This window comes from Pinus tabuliformis, chromosome 8, assembly GCF_031772625.1.
Source record: "Pinus tabuliformis cultivar Carrire ecotype Pingquan chromosome 8, CPIR1, whole genome shotgun sequence".
Taxonomy (NCBI): domain Eukaryota; kingdom Viridiplantae; phylum Streptophyta; class Pinopsida; order Pinales; family Pinaceae; genus Pinus; species Pinus tabuliformis.
The window spans coordinates 1,950,396,543-1,950,405,487 of NC_142294.1; the positions used below are offsets into that span (position 1 = coordinate 1,950,396,543).

Consider the following 8,945-nt stretch of genomic DNA (forward strand, 5'->3'; position numbering starts at 1 on the left):
TTCCCAATTCCTTCTTTATGGATGCAATGTAGCTTTCATTGTTCCCTGTCATTAAAAGATCATCTACATATACTACAAGATATACAACTGTTTTGCCAACTTTCTTGACAAATAAAGTTGCATCATCAAGATCAAAATGATTGAAATTGAGTTTCAGAAGATGCTCAGCTAGGTTTTCATACCAAGCTCGTGGTGCTTGTTTGAGGCCATACAGGGACTTCACAAGTTTGCATACTTTATGTTCATGTCCTTTCACAGCAAATCCTGCAGGCTGGGTCATAAAAACATTCTCTTTTAGATCTCCATTCAAGAAAGCAGTTTTTACATCCATTTGATGGACTTTCCAACCGTTATGAGCTGCTAGTGCAAAGAGTGTTCGGATGGTAGCCCATTTTGCTATGGGAGCAAAAGTCTCCTCATAATCGACCCCTCCCTTCTGTGCAAAACCTTTTGCCACAAGCCTAGCTTTGTGCTTGTCAAGTGAGCCATCAGCTTTATACTTGTTCTTGTAAACCCACTTGCAGCCAATTGGTTTGGTTCCAAATGGAGGATCAACCAACTTCCAAGTGTCGTTCTTTATGAGGGCATCATACTCCTTTTGCATCGCTTCTTTCCATTCATCATGAGAAGCAGCTTCTTTGAAGGAAGTTGGTTCAAAATCTGTAGACAAGTTCAATTCACAATCATAAGAAACATCCATATCAACAGGTGAATTAGAGTCATCTACATCACCTCCATTTTGCCGGTTTGAATTTCTGGTTCCTGTCTTTCCAACTTCATCAAGATGAACACTTTCAAGTGTCTTTGTCAGCCACTTTGGGGGACCTTTCTGAGATGGTCCAGGATGCTCTATTGATTGAGTTGGGACTGAATCAAGATTGAGTCTCCCAATTCTATTAATTACATCACTTAAAGCATCATTCGTTGTTGGAGTTTCATGCAGGGGAGAGTGTTCTTCAGAAGAAGATTCCACATGTTGATCTAGTATAGGAATCCCCCCTTCAAGATGTGGAATCTGATTATCAAATTCTTGAAATGATTTTGCTTTTGTGAATCTATCCAAGCGATTAAGTTGTTGCTCAACAACATTGTCAGTTTTGGATGATTCAAGAAAAATTACATCTCTAGATACAACAAACTTTTTATTTACTTCATCATAGAGGCGGTCTTTAGAGGTGTTTGAGTACCCCAGGAAGATACACTTACGACTTCTAGCACTAAGTTTGTTTCTATGTACCTTTGGTATCAAAGCATAACAGGTGGAACCAAAGACCCTGAGATGTTTTACCGAAGGAACATGTCCATACCACAATTCATAAGGAGTCTTGTTTCTTATAGCATTAGATGGACATCTATTCTTTATATATGCAGCACATAGAACAACATCAGCCCAAAACATTATCTTTACGTCATAAGGCGTTCCCTCTGAGAAAGACATCCCTAAGATGTGACGTGTGCGATCCTCAGCCATTGATTCTATGTGTTAGATGATTGGAGTGTTTTCTGCCATTCGTTTTATCTGTTTTTCATAGAAAAAATGGTTTTTCCATGGTAATGGGGCATGAAAGGCCAGGCCTGGCCTGCTGGCGATGAGACTCTTCTGCTGGCGATGAGACTCTTCCCAGAGACTGCCTGCTGGCAATGAGACTCTTCTGCTGGCGATGAGACTCTTGGCAGAGACTCTTCATGTCTTTCTTCCCTACTCTTTGTACCTATATTGTTAATGTTGTGGCTGCGTTATGTTTTGTATTTGAAGGCTATGTGGAAAATCTGATGCATTGTTTTTTCTTATTCCCACCTGCCTCGCGAATCGCACGCTCCTTCGGCCTATCCATGTCCATAGCAACCCTGTGCGCAAGGAAAAAACACAGAAAATAGCACGCATTTGTAAGGCGAAAGAAAGTTTGGGGTCGGCTGGCCTTCACATTTTTCGGTTCGTTCCTCTGCCTATTCTTAACTCCTCTCTGGTTTCCTTGCTACACAAACCCCTTTCATTGCAGATCTTCTTTTTCCAGGTTTTTTATTCGGGACCTTCCTTTGGCCTGACCAGATTTGAATAAAGGTTTGACGGTATATACATCCTGGGCTTGACTGATTGATTGATTCTGGGCAAAGTTTTAAAATAAATTTGAAAGGTCTGGAAGGCTTATATCTTATGGATGCCTTGTTAGTATATGAGTTCATTGTCAGAATCTCTTTTCAGTCCGAATTGTGTTAAGAGGGGATGTATATCACTGGGTTGGGTTTGCGGCTTTTGCATCTTAAGCTATTTTTGGTTTAGGTTTTGTTTACAGAGTTCTTTATTCAACAGGTTTTGATTACATGCTATTCTTCATTATTGGAGGTGTAGGGTTGTGCCTTCAAAAAAGTTCTGTTTATAGAAAATTCTTTATTCAATAGGTTTTTATTACAGGTAAAGCTTCATTATTAGAGGTGTAGGGCTGTGACTTCACAAAAGTTTTGTTTACAGAAAATTCTTTATTCAATAGGTTTTGATTACAGGTAATTCTTCATTATTGGAGTTGTAGGGTTGTGCCTTCACAATCTTATAGACGACACACGACATTAGTAAAGGGAATTTCTCCGATTGGATGTCTTCTTCATCGATTTTCTCATAGCCTATTCAAGTTCCCTTCAACTTGGTCTATTCTATTGCTTGGGTCAATTTATTGTGCATTGGAGGATGCAAATGCAACTTTGTATATTTGTAACAATCCCATTCAATTGATTATGCGGTTCATATCATCAATATAATTTGAGGCCCGATGCCCAAGGAATCAGCCTAATCAGACCCATAGCCTTTCATTATAAATTATATCACGACTGTTATTAAATTCAGTGGAACACAGTGGAACAGTAATATAATTTGAGGCTCGCTGCAAAATTCCAGGTTTTTTATTCGGCAAAATGTTTGTTCTTTTAGAGTAGATATATCATTATACTAAGAGGAATTTAGTCTTAGAAGAATTGTTTAGAGTTTAGCTTCAATAACAAAGTTCGAAGTCATTAGAATAGAGCTCATCACATCACTTAAAATAATTGAACTTGGATGAGTCCTTTGCATGTTGTTGGTTATAAGAGCCCTATGCACATTGATGATGTACCCCAAGTTGCAGATGTGGAGAGGGCAGGTCAGATATACCATAAATTGACGGTATATACATCCTGGGCTTGACTGATTGATTGATTCTGGGCAAAGTTTTAAAATAAATTTGAAAGGTCTGGAAGGCTTATATCTTATGGATGCCTTGTTAGTATATGAGTTCATTGCCAGAATCTCTTTTCAGTCCGAATTGTGCTAAGAGGGGATGTATATAACTGGGTTGGGTTTGCGGCTTTTGCATCTTAAGCTATTTTTGGTTTAGGTTTTGTTTACAGAGTTAAATAATGGATGTATGTTCACCAACCTCACTGAGGCTTCAAAGACCAGACCAGAAGGCGAGTCCACAGATTAAATTGCAGGACGGATTATAGCTTATTTTTTCAAGCTTTAAGTATACCATTGAATAGAATTAAAGAAATCATTTTCAGATTTAAAAGAAAAGAAATCATTGCAAACTACACAAACCAGATTCATTGCAACGCTACTGTTCAGTTATAATATACTTATCAGAAAAATAGCATTCTTAAATCAGCTCTTTAAACAACTACTTCTGTCCTCCATTCAAGGGCTAATGCGCATCATACCATTTCGACTGATTCTAGCAGTTTGAATCATGTGGTGGTACAAACGATTTAACATCTGGGAAAAAGCATATAAAAAGGTGTGCGCCTCTTGAAATGCAATAACCCTCCAACAGATTCCTACCAAAATTTTCCTCTGCAATCAGATGCTCCACATAAGCATCCTTTGCTCTTTCCAGCACCTTTGTTCACCCCATGTCCACAATAATCATATGTCAGCTCTGTCAGAGGGGGAATATTTTCAACGGAAAAAAACATAATATGTGGGAATTGGGTATCATGATGATCATAGAGAATAGGTTGCCAGAAAAGATTTGGAGAGCAACTATGATTGAAAAATCGAGAAACATTGCCCGTTTTGCTAGCATCTATAGGAATGTTGAAATGAGGTTTAGTGTAAGTCCCTTGATTTGAGCAATGGTACATAACACAGGCAATACCTAACTTCACAAATAGTGTGATTTTATTCCTTCCTGTCGACTTGACATTTCGTGTTAGGAATATTCAACATTATTCACAAATATTTTCTAACCAAAAAGAAAATGTTATGCTTATTCAAAAAGCTTCAAATTCTGTTCAAGAGGTTGATACATAATGTCTTTAGAAGCTGCTCCAAAGCTCTTCAAGGGTTGCTGAGAGTCATTCCAAGTACATCACTCGACATCGCTGGTTTGAGATCATAACATAATCCGAAGGCTTTAAAAAGAATGGGATAGGGAACCTTTCCTTCTTGTCATTCACCACCACCATTTTCATCAGCTGCAGATATACTGTCAGATTTTAGATTTTCCAATTCTTCATTTGCCACTGCTGTGATGCATTCGAAGATTGCAAGCAGCCTCTCCAGGTCAGATTTCAGGTCAGATATACCATAAATTCACTTCAGTTTTTATGTATCATTTGTTTCTTTATTTTGGAAGAATAACATTAACCACCTTGAGCATAAACCCCTTTCATTTCAGATCTTCTTTTCCCAGGTTTTTTATTCGGCAAATTGTTTGTTCTTTTAAAGTAGAAATATCATTATACTAAGGGGAATTTAGTCTTTCATTATAAATTATATCACGACTGTTATTAAATTCAGTGGAACAGTAATATAATTTGAGGCTCGCTGCCCAAGGAATCAGCCTATTAAATTCAGTGGAACAATAAAACAAAAGTAGATTGCTTCATTTTTGTTGGATGAATGAATGGATGGTTTAGTGTAATTAATAGATGATATAGATTCATAACCACCCATAGAACTGTAAACATATTTTGATGGGAACTTTTGGCCATAGTAGGTGGGTATTTATTTTAATATTTTAGGTATATATGTGTTTAAAAATGCAGTTTGTTTCACTATGGAAGGATAGCAAAGGCCAGTCTTTATTTCAAGGTTTTAGGTATATATGTGTTTAAGAATGCAGTTTTTTTCACGGTGGAAGGAGAGCAATGTTTTGAGATCCTAACATAATCCAAAGGATTTAAAAAGAATGGGGTAGGGAACCTGTCCTTCTTGTCATTCACCACCACCATTTTCATCAACTGCAGATATATTGTCAGCTTGTAGATTTTCTAATTGTTCATTTGCCACTGCTGTGATGCATTGGAAGATTGCAAGCAACCTCTCCAGAGGGAAACTCCCTTGACCTTTAAGGAACTTTTCTTGCACCTCATGTTCCTTTCTCTCTGTGGAATTTACACTTGTATTCACAAACCAACAAAAGAGAGTATACAATAATTACTCCCAAAGTGATGATTGGGATTGCATAAATATATGGAGGAAACGTTAACTTCTTACTGCCATGAAATGGGAAAGAGGGCATAGTATTCAGATGAGCTGGAACTTCTAGATAAAAGAAATCAGATCCTTCCTTCTCTTGATATCGTTTTGCACACCTTTAGATTAGTCATCCATTGGTGATTCACCAACATTCATTTTAACTAATTCCAGGAGCTTACTTATCATTGAATCAAAATGTACAATTTGGGCATAGTCTTGTACTATAAGCCTTGGTCATTGTAAAAGAGGCATCTCTGTTTAGCTGGGAATTTTTTTTTGTTTATTTAGTTGCCTAAAACCAAATATTCAATAAGAACTTTTCTTGCAAGGTCTGCTTCTAGTTAATTAATTTGCTGATTCATTGTGGTCAAAATTTTCTTGGGCAGAATTTGGCAAAAGAAATTGTAAGATCGAGGCAAGCTATTCAACGCCTTTATGAGAACAGGGCACACCTGAATTCAATATTCTACGCACCTTGGAGGAAGTGTTGGTAATTTTTTCTTTACTACTTGTTCTTGGATCATCTTGCATGCAGTTTAATCTCTGCTCTGTTATTGAATTTGGATGCTATGCGTAAATTTGGAAAAGGCTTACAAGGTAACATTTCCCCAATTTTTTTTGAAATCATGGTATATATTTTGAGATTTTGAGGAGCCATTTACGTGAGGCATTGTGGCTGTTTGTGTTCTTAGTGTCACTGCTAATCTAGATAGTATCATAAGGAGAATCCTCACTAGTGCATTGAACAGAGCTGTCTTGTCGTCCATCACATAGAAATATGCTGGCTTCTTGGAGGCAGTCTTCAATAATTAGAGCTGAGAGCACCCTTTGAACCAAAGCCACCATTGTCTAGCTGCTAATGCTTTCAAGCCTGACTGTAGCTAACCTTAGCATAGAAAAATTAATAAAACTTGAGATAAATATATTGCCTCAAATAGACCTGTGTCATTCTTGTATCTTATGATTTGGTGTATTTAACTTGGAAAGATACACCTTCAAAACAAATGGTGACAAATGCCATCAGATGTATCTATAACATTGCCTTCACGTGAGAACTTGTTGATTGCTTTGTTAACATCTTTCTTTCTTAAATTCTTGATGTCCACGAAGTTGAAGCAATGGAGTTTTTCTTTTAGCCTTTGCTTTGTCTTTTATTTTTATTGCATGTTATGAACTAGATAAAAATGAAAATTCAGTTTGTTGTAGTGATAAGCAAGATACTGAAGGAGTCATTCGGTATGATGGAAAAGCTGTAATTTTTTGGTGGTTTCACGAATATGGTTGCTTGGGTTATTGTCTATTAAATGGGAGCACCTTTCACCTCTGCAACAGTGCAACTTTAGACATTTTGGGGATTCTCCGGAATCACCCTCGTGGCTGATATTTGAAGATCGAAACAATGGTTATTTATGACAAGGTAGTCTAACATTACTCTCTCCCCATTGTCGCTTGTGTGAATCATGAGGACCGTGGAGGCTCAGTCCATTGAGCAGTGTGGGTTATATCTGAGGGACAGGCGTCCACTCCGGGGATTTTTGATATTGTGATGCATCTTAGTCTCAGCTTTGGATTCTTCAGGATTGCGGCAATAGACAACCCTGGGCGAAAAAGGGAGCTCCCTCTGTGATCTCACCTGGTTCTCTTGGCAGCTCTGTGCGAGATTCTAAGGGTGCTCTGCAACCGTATAAATGGGTGTTGTGTCCATTATGAGCGGGGCATGTTAAAGAAAGGGCTGATGCGGTGTATTAGGGATGTAGGTGAATAACAATGCGGCATTATTAACGGAAGGAACTAGTGGGAATCAGAATCACAGCCGAGCTTTCCCCGAACTTCATTCAGTCGGAAATCCGAAATACTCCTATCAAGCGGAATATGGATGAACGCAGCTGGCAAACTCGTCAACAAAAAAGAGAGCTAGGGAAGTGGAATTTAAAGGAATACTGGTATATCATGAAGAGGGTTATTGAGATGAACTGCTCCTCTACCCTGCCCCCATTGAAAGCTTTCTATTTATTTCATTCTTTTCAAATCAAATCTAGTGCCCTTCAGATCTAAACTTTATTAAGATTTTGCATTAATTTTGCCCTAGTTGCCTGTCTTTGCCGCAGCCCTTTTTATATAAATATCTTTTGTTGCTCTAAAAAATGATGTCTCGAGATGATAAATCCTGTCTGTAGCCTAAGAGAAATAATGGATATGATAAACCTGTCTGTAGCCTAAGAGAAATAATGGATGTATAGAGAAATAATGGATGTATGTTCCCCAACCTCACTGAGGCTTCAAAGACCAGACCAGAAGGCGAGTCCACAGATTAAATTGTAAGACGGATTATAGCTTATTTTTTCAAGCTTTAAGTATACCATTGAATAGAATTAAAAAAATCATTTTCAGATTTAAAAGAAAAGAAATCATTGCAAACTACACAAACCAGATTCATTGCAACGCTACTGTTCAGTTATAATATACTTATCAGAAAAATAGCATTCTTAAATCAGCTCTTTAAACAACTACTTCTGTCCTCCATTCAAGGGCTAATGCGCATCATACCATTTCGACTGATTCTAGCAGTTTGAATCATGTGGTGGTACAAACGATTTAACATCTGGGAAAAAGCATATAAAAAGGTGTGCGCCTCTTGAATTGCAATAACCCTCCAACAGATTCCTACCAAAATTTTCCTCTGCAATCAGATGCTCCACATAAGCATCCTTTGCTCTTTCCAGCACCTTTGTTCACCCCATGTCCACAATAATCATATGTCAGCTCTGTCAGAGGGGGAATATTTTCAACGGCAAAAACCATAATATGTGGGAATTGGGTATCATGATGATCATAGAGAATAGGTTGCCAGAAAAGATTTGGAGAGCAACTATGATTGAAAAATCGAGAAACATTGCCCGTTTTGATAGCATCTATAGGAATGTTGAAATGAGGTTTAGTGTAAGTCCCTTGATTTGAGCAATGGTACATAACACAGGCAATACCTAACTTCACAAATAGTGTGATTTTATTCCTTCCTGTCGACTTGACATTTCGTGTTAGGAATATTCAACATTATTCACAAATATTTTCTAACCAAAAAGAAAATGTTATGCTTATTCAAAAAGCTTCAAATTATGTTCAAGAGGTTGATACGTAATGTCTTTAGAAGCTGCTCCAAAGCTCTTCAAGGGTTGCTGAGAGTCATTCCAAGTACATCACTCGACATCGCTGGTTTGAGATCATAACATAGTCCGAAGGCTTTAAAAAGAATGGGATAGGGAACCTTTCCTTCTTGTCATTCACCACCACCATTTTCATCAGCTGCAGATATATTGTCAGATTTTAGATTTTCCAATTTTTCATTTGCCACTGCTGTGATGCATTCGAAGATTGCAAGCAGCCTCTCCAGGTCAGATTTCAGGTCAGATATACCATAAATTCACTTCAGTTTTTATCTATCATTTGTTTCTTTATTTTGGAAGAATAACATTAACCACCTTGAGCACAAACCCCT

General features: G+C 37.7%; 1 long non-coding RNA gene across 1 annotated transcript; it reads left to right on the forward strand.

Annotated features, from left to right (window-relative positions):
- The first annotated feature begins 2,013 nt into the window (after nt 1-2,013).
- LOC149244270 (uncharacterized) lies at nt 2,014-8,089 on the forward strand. Its single transcript, XR_016246725.1, has 2 exons — nt 2,014-2,070; nt 5,836-8,089. It is a non-coding gene; the product is annotated as an uncharacterized LOC149244270 (long non-coding RNA).
- Nucleotides 8,090-8,945: the final 856 nt, after the last annotated feature.